General features: G+C 47.4%; 1 pseudogene; it reads left to right on the forward strand.

Annotated features, from left to right (window-relative positions):
* The first annotated feature begins 2,068 nt into the window (after window positions 1-2,068).
* On the forward strand, window positions 2,069-7,620 carry LOC137163472 (zinc finger protein RFP-like; annotated as a pseudogene).
* Window positions 7,621-8,264: the final 644 nt, after the last annotated feature.

The raw sequence follows: 8,264 nt of genomic DNA on the forward strand, positions 1-8,264 counted from the left end.
CAAGAGACAGAGCACTGGCTGGATAGCAACATATCACAGTAAAACCCCAGCTCCCAGCGTAGGACTGGGGTTGGTATATTCCCTGTTGGTGTTGGGGGGGACAGCCAAGAAGGGAAGCAAATCCCACAGCTCTGCCCCCAAGAACTGCAGTTGGGAAATTAAAAACCAAAACCAAATCAGAATAGTCTGGAATGCTTCATTGACTGTAACCATGCAGCCAAGGGGAAAGGAGATGAGAAGCAACTTCACTAACCACAAAGAAACCCCCAGAATTTGGGAACCATTTTTTAATGACACTAAAATGTCAACAAAGTCAAGGAAGTAACATATGAATTTACTGAGTTAGTCTCAACTTCAGGGATGTTTTATAAATCTCCGTCCTTTTTTGTTCCCTTTTTTTTTTTTTTTTTTTTTTTCATAATGTTCATTTTTACTCACCATTTTTCTAGCCCTCATTTCCCAACCTGTTTATTGCTCTGCGTTTCTTCCACTCTCCTCTGATCCCTGTCACAGATCATTCCCCCTCACGTTCTCCATTCTCTCCCTGAGTTTATCCCTTCCCCTCTCGCTGCCTCAGGCCCTTTCCTCTCTTCAGATTGTTTTCCTCCCATTGTTTTCACAGCTATTTTACACACTTTCTCCAGAACTCTCTGGTTATTTTGTTTTACTTTATCCTTTCCTTTTGTTTCTTCTATTCGCTCTTGTTCAACCCACCCTGGACTCAGTGACTCTCCCTGTTGTCAACTTCAGAAGTTAAAAATCATGAAAAAGAATTGAAAATCATGAAATTGACCCTACAAAACATGAGGTTTCAAAAGAATACAGACGGTATTCTGGTTGATCCTCTGATTTTTAAATGTTCCCTGCCCATCGCGCGCGCGCGCGCGCGCGTGTGTGCATGTGTGAGAGAGAGAGAGAGAGATCGTTCTCCCTCTAATATTCTTGTTACAAAGAAGGATGATCCAGCGACTAAGGTGGTAGTGTAAGAATAGGGCAAACCCAGGTTCCATTCCTTGTTCTCTCGAATTTTGTCTGTGGGCCTTAAGCAAGTCCTTATTCACTCAGTTCCTCACCATCTTCATCTCTATAAAAAAAAAAAAAGGGATAACAGCACTTCTCCATTTCATAGGGGTGCTGTGACATGCTCAGATACAATGAGGACAGAGGCTTTCTAACTTCCTTAGTCATTAGTGCAGCCCTTTCCATCTTAGCAAACATCCCACATTGGCGTTGTCCCCAGCTCTTATGATTTTATCCCGATTCTTTCAATATCTGGTGCTTTTCTAAAAACTGCAGCTCTTGGAATGCTGTGCTTACATGAGAATAGCCTTTTTCACTAAAAAATATAGTATATCCCATGCCCTCAGGGTTTAGTAGAAAATCTTGAGAATGTAACTAGAGTGACACGCAAAAGCTGGGAACAAAGAAAACCAAAAATGTCAATAAAATAAAGAAAAACATAGGGGGGTTGTTTGATTGTTTTTTAAAGCTTATAAATCTGAAGCGTGGGGAACTATTTTAAGTTTTTCCTCTTCAGCCACAAGGACTAGAAACGTCTTTATTTTAGAAAATGACAGCCAAGATTCTCAGCTAATCACATGCTTCTGGGAGCTGGGTGTTAAACCCTAAATATTGTGAGACTCATGATAAAATAACAAGAGTTGGTGACACTGTGGCCCCTTTACGCAGAGGCAGAGCAGACGTAGTGTAAATGAGAATCAGGCCTTTCAAACATTGATTCCAGCTTAACCAGGTGCTTAGCCTGTGGATTTAATATCGCTCCTTAGCACACAGACCTGCTAGTTGATTATCACAGACAGACACTGATGCCCTTGTGAAGCCCCAGTGACTCTCCACACCAGCACAGGAGGTTGATTGCAGGAGCCCCAGAGCTACATTTTTCAGGAAAAGCCTCCAGAGTTCTAACTTTACCAATGGACACGTTCCAGCTCTGCAAACAGCAGGAGTCAGTTCTAAGAAAGGCAACTCCCAGCTGCTGCTGCAGGCGGGGCATATTTCTGAGTTCAGGAAAGTGAACCTTACCCTGTTCCACTGTCCAGAGGGAGCCATGGCAGCGGACAACCCTGTGGAAAGTCTCCAGGACGAGGTTACGTGTCCCATCTGTCTGGAGTATTTCAGAGAACCTGTTGCTCTGGACTGTGGGCACAACTTCTGCCGAGCCTGCATCACCGAATGTTGGGGGGATCGGATACAGCCGTCTCCTGCCCCCAGTGCAGAAACCTCAGACCAAACAGGCAGTTGGCAAATGTTGTAGAAATAGCCACACGACTGAGTTTAAAGGTAACAAAGGGCGCAGGCGGGGAGAGAGTGTGTGTGGAACACCAGGAGCCTCTCAAGCTGTTCTGCAAAGAGGATCAAATCCCCATCTGTGTCGTGTGTGACAGATCCCGGGCTCACAAGTCTCACACGGTGGTTCCCATACAGGAGGCTGCCGAGGAGTACAAGGTAGGGCATCTGTCCAGTCTAATGGGTAATAATCTTGGATTTTAATTATAGGTTAATGTCATCACAAATTGCCTGACACACTCGATACCTGTCTCCTTCCATGACTGGGGTCACTGTGTCATTCAGCTCTGCAAAGCCTTCGTTGTACGAAAGAAGCTATAAAAAGGAAATGAAAATGCAGCATGGCAAGAAAAGCCAAAAATGAAAGTTTTAACGATGTCTGTTCTGTTGTGGGAAACTTTATGTGGGAAGCTGAATCCTTTTAAAAGCCAGCTTCCCCCGGTGAAATAAGGGAATATTCTACAGAACTGAAACTGAAAGGATCAGTGAAGTTTAAATCTCAAGAGCTGCAGGCTGATCTATGTGAGAGTGTTGCATTCAGACTGGAGAAGGCAAATTACAAGTTAATGTTTTTATAATGATTTGTATCAAATAATTTATTATTATTTCCTTTTCAGCAGCCCCAACAGACCCCAAGTGAGATCTGATTTGAATAATTTAATCTTCTGAAAACCACATTAACTGATTCAGCCCCATGTCCCTCCAGTTTCCTGTTATGTGCTGTAGTACCAATAAGTTAATAAAGACCAGTCAATCTTGGAGAAGTGAGGTCTCTCTGTAGTTCACAAAAAGACTGAACCTGAACAACTGGGAATATGACTGTAGAATGGGCTCCTGCCCGGTCTGGTCCTGGTGGCCCTTCCTCGGGCTCAGGCTCGGAGGAAGGCCACTGCACCTTCCTACAATGACACACTCCAAGTCTCCATTGTTAGGTTGCATTTCCTTGGTGGCCATGATGTCATAAGTCAATTAGGACCAAAAGTCACCTTGGGTTTGGGTGGACAAACATCCCCCTACACACCCCTCTCAGCCCTCAAAATGAAACCTCCCAAATCATCTCTGTTTCTACAGGAAAAAATTCAAGCCCATTTGAAGACTTGGAGGGAAGAGAGAGAAAAGTTCCTGGGATTTAAAGTGACTGCAGAGGAGAAAAGCCAGGAGTATCTGGTAGGAGCCTGTTATTGACCTGTAGAGATTTGTGGTGAGGGGTCTGTTTGTAGGCAGATTCTTCTGTGGCCTTGATGAGTGAGGATATGTTTCTCCATGATCATAGATTTTCTGTGTTAGATTCATATGCAGCATCGAAGCTTTCATGTCAGTTAATTTCTAGCCCTAGTGGCTTTCCCTGCGTCTGCATCATTTCTTGCACTGTTCAATTATTTGCTTCTTTTTTCCCCCTGCAACTTCTGCCCATGTAATGCTGATGACTCAGGACCTCTGTTCTCAGAGGCCATTGATAAAACAGTGTCCTTACCACATCAGACATGACACCTCTCTTTTCAGAGATATTGGGGAGAAATTAAAAAGGTGTGAGAGAGTCCTCGCCCAGGTAAACACCGGGTAAACTCAAGTGTCAGAAATCTTAGGGTCTGCAATGAAGTTTTCCCTCCTACACACTCAGTACTCCACAAAACGACCCCAGGCTGCCTCCATCTCCCTGACCAGCCTTTTCCCTATCATTTTACAGAAACAGATAGAAAAGGAGAGGCAGAAAATTGTGTCTGAATTTCAGCAGCTGCGGCAGTTATTGGAGGAAAAAGAGCGACTCCTGCTGGCCCAGCTGGAAAAGCTGGACAAGGAGATTGTGAAGATACAGAATGAAAATATCAACAAACTCTCTGAGGAGATTTCTCATCTCAGTGAGCTGATCAGTGAGATGGAGGGGAAGTGTCTGAAGCCAGCAAGTGAATTCCTGCAGGTGAGACTGAGTTACCAACACTCCAGATGCCAACACAGGGACAGGACAGCTCCTAAGACATGAGCACGGGAGTCCAGCAGTCAGAGATCTCAGTGTAACTCAGTGTGAGCGTTTCTGAAATGTGAATGACTATTGCTCTTTGCAGGGCCACAAAGGCATTGATATTAGAGATGGAAAAGCCCCATTAGCTCAGGGAATCCATGGCCCTGTAGCTAAGGCAGGGCCTCTCTTCGCTAGGCTTGCAAAATCCCTTCCTTGGAATTCAAAGTGTGTGTCAGGTGGGGCTGAAATTCTCTCTCTCTCTCTCTCTCTCTCTCCTCTAGGATATCAGAAGCAGCTTGAGCAGGTACGTGGCTCTCTCTCACTCCCCCTCACACTTCCCAACGCTGGGAAAGATCTTGGAGATGATATTAGCAACGTATCTCCCCAGGGCTCGACATCAAAATGTGCTGGGAAGTTATTTGGATACAGTTTGGATACACATTTTGGTTACAAATCTCTCCAATACACTTAATCCTGAGGTCCTCACCTTTTTATAGAATTACCTTTGAATGGGAAACACTAACCAAAATTATATTCTAGAGATGTCACATCCCTGGGGGCCTGACTACTGCAGGATAGTGGGGATGGAATATGGGCCTTTCACTGATGGGGCGCTGATTACCATTCAGCCCAGGGCAGCAGTGATCGAGTGTCTTTGCCACCAGAAGACTGTTTGGAGACCTGGGTGAAACAAGCTGCAGAGGAGGGAATTGTTGTATCAGTTTTTAGTGGGCAGATTTCTGCAACACTTAAGATGGGAACCTGCTGTCCATCAGAGGATGGAGCCCCAAGGAGTGAATTGTCCTTGGATACTCAATTCCCCTTTTATCCCCAGGCCAGAGTTGAAGAATATGAATGGGACCTTTGGGGGAAGGTGGCACTGCCATGGCCTGTGTTGCACCTGCTCTGAGGCTGGGAGAAGTAGAGAAATGCTAACTCTAGCCCCATTCGAGAAACAACCCACCAGCAAGAACTTCTAATGAGTCACTAAGTGAAATGTAACCACGTGAATGTTTTTCTCTCCAGGTGTGGGAAGGGGAAGTTCCAGCAGCCAGAGGAGATTTCTCCTGAACTGGAAAAGGGACTCTGTGATTTCTCCCAGAAAACTGTTGCTCTAATGGAAACTCTGAGGAAATTCAAAGGTACGGAGAAGAGATCTAGGAGGGGAAATCGGGATAAGCCTCTGACACCGTAGGAAGAGCATGGCTCTGGGCCAATCCGTTCATAATTAGATTATGCTTCTATTTAATTGTCAGGTGAGAATGCCACACAGCTGGGGTCCAAGTCACTCTGGTTGATGAATTCTAACTTTTATTTGTACCAAAAGCATGCCTTGCAATTACACCTACTGTTAAAGTAAGAAATGACAGACACACAGACAGAAGTACTAGTCAGTTGCCTTCTCCTGGGGCATAGGTGGGTCACGGTGGATTTCTCCTATGAAGCTCTGACACCCCCTTACGTCTGACATGCTATGTATCCAAGTGATATATTTGTTAGTTCTTTTCCAATCTCTTTGAGTGTTATGAATATTAAGTATCAGATATAACTCATACACTGAATATGCATGAACGTTTCAATTTGCATGGCTTTTGCTGTACAAACTATTTTCATATTATTATTCTCTTCTCTGATTGGTCTATTACCACTGATTCTGCATAGGTCACTTTGAATGAGAGAGGAAACAGAAGGTTTCAGATTAGTTTCTATTAAATCCCTGAGTGTGTCTCTGGGCCTCTCTGTCTCTTTCTCTGTTATGATGACAACACAGCTCTGTGAGTTAAGAGGGGGAATGGTGTTGAAAACATGAAAGCGTGAAATCTCCTCTTTTATCCTATCCCCCTCTAGACACCCTACCATCTGCACTGGAAACAAAAAGAGGGGAATCCCTAGCACCATTCGCACAGGGTGAGTTTGCAGGTGGAGATGGTCTTTGAATTATGAGAAAATTCCAGTGAACACATCTTCATGAGATTGTTCCTAAAGTTACCAGCCAAACCAGCAGTGACCAGGATGCACACAGCCACAAATATAACACAGTAACAGTGAGGAGATCCTGGGCTGACATGACACAAACAATTCTGACTTAAACCTCAGTGCTGCCTTCACGTCCAAGCTAAAGAACAGAAAAACTTGCACTGAGCAGCCCCCGAACAGAGCTCTCTCCCCTGAGGGCTGACACATGACTCTCCTTTACCCCAGTGCAGGAGGGTCTCCTCATCGCTCTTCTCCAAAATCCTCCCTTTCCTCTGGGCTGGGCTGGGCTCTCCCATTGGAGCTGCTCACTGCTTCCTGGATTGGGGAGATGCTCCCCTCTGATGCTGGCAGCTCCTCCCTTTTCTTGAGCTGAAGGATGGGGCTACCCCACCCAATGCCACCTCCTGCTCTCTGGTCTTCATTGGCTCTTCCCCAATTTTACACCTTCCTCTCTGTTCCCTGGCCTGGGAGTGGAGGCTGCATTTGGGTGGGGGGAGTTTCCCTCTGGGGTTTAAAGCTGGCACCTGCCTCCTCTGCTCCCTCCTCACTAGAAGGTTCTATGCTGTGCTCGAATACTGGGAATGGAGCAGCCCTAGCAGGGGGAGCAGGGAGCTGAAGCCTCTGCAAACAAATAAAAACCAAAGAAAGTGGGTCCCATTACAGGAACTGCAGTGAAAGCTCTGCTTAGCCTCAGGCACCCAGGAAAGAGGCAACTCCCTGGGATCCAGGTGTGTCCCAGCCAGAACAGGGCAGCTGGGGAGTGTAAGAAACGGTCCCAGTCTCCCCTAGGGCTGAGCTCTGTCCCTAACGCTCTGATTCTCTCTCCCCAGAGACTGTGACTCTGGATCCAGGCACGGCTCATCCCCTGCTCATCCTGTCTGAGGATGGGAAAAGTGTGAGAGGGGCAGACACACGGCAGGATCTGCCCAACAACCCTGAGAGATTTGAGACTGCGCTCTGTGTGTTGGGCTGTGAGGGATTCATCTCAGGGAGACATTGGTGGGAGGTGGAGGTGGAAGGTGGGCAATGCTGGGCTTTCGGAGTGGCCAGAGAGTCTGTGAGGAGGAAGGAACGGATCCGCCCTAGCCCTGAGGAGGGGATCTGGGCTGTGAGGCAGTGGGGGGATCAGTTCCGGGCTCTCACATCCCCTGAGACCCCCTGCCCCTGCGCCGGGTCCCCAGCAGGATCCGGGTGTGTCTGGACTGTGACCGGGGGCAGGTGACATTTTTTGATGCTGGTGACCAGGCCCCGATCTTCACTTTCCCGCCGGGCTCTGTCCCTGGGGGGAGAATGCGCCCGTGGCTCTGGGTGGGGCCAGGATCCCGGCTCAGGCTGTGTGCCTGAGACACAAGGAGGGGGAGAATCAGCCTCTCTAGCCTCATACACCCTAGTCTATAATACCCAGGACCTTCATCTCTATGATCCCTGGAAGCTCCTTCCCCCTCCCTGCAGCACCAGGGATGGGAGGGGGCGGGGGGAGAACCACCCTTAGAGCTGCGGGGGGGCAGAGGGGCCCTGAGGGGCAGATGTGGGGCTGGGCAGGGGCAGAATTAACAGCCGGGCTGGGGACAGGCAGACGTGGGGGTGGCCGGACCCAGCATTAATTAATGAGGGTTTGGGGGTTGGGAGAAGCTGGAAGCTCCGCAGCGGCAGGGAGGGTTTGTACAATCTGTGGGGTTAGATCTCACTGGGGCTCCCAGCCAGAGCTCCTGCCGCAGGGCCACAGTCACCTTCCTCTGTCGCTGCAGGGCTGGCACCACAGTAATTGTCACACACACGCAGGGGATGGGCAGGGAGAGTTCAAAACTTACAGGATCACCCAGATACAGTCTGTGTTGTTTGAAACCTCATGTTTTGTAAGGTCAATTTCATGACTTTCAGTTTTTTTGTGATTTTTAACTTCTGAAGTTGACAACACGGAAAGTCACTGAGGCCAGGGTGGGTTGAACCAGAGCAAACAGAGGAAACAAGAGGGAAAGATAAAGTAAAACAAAATTACCAGAGAATCCTGGGAAAAGGG

This window comes from Emydura macquarii, unplaced genomic scaffold, assembly GCF_026122565.2.
Source record: "Emydura macquarii macquarii isolate MOO-44397 ecotype Brisbane River unplaced genomic scaffold, CSIRO-AGI_Emac_v2 contig_2578, whole genome shotgun sequence".
Taxonomy (NCBI): Eukaryota; Metazoa; Chordata; order Testudines; family Chelidae; genus Emydura; species Emydura macquarii.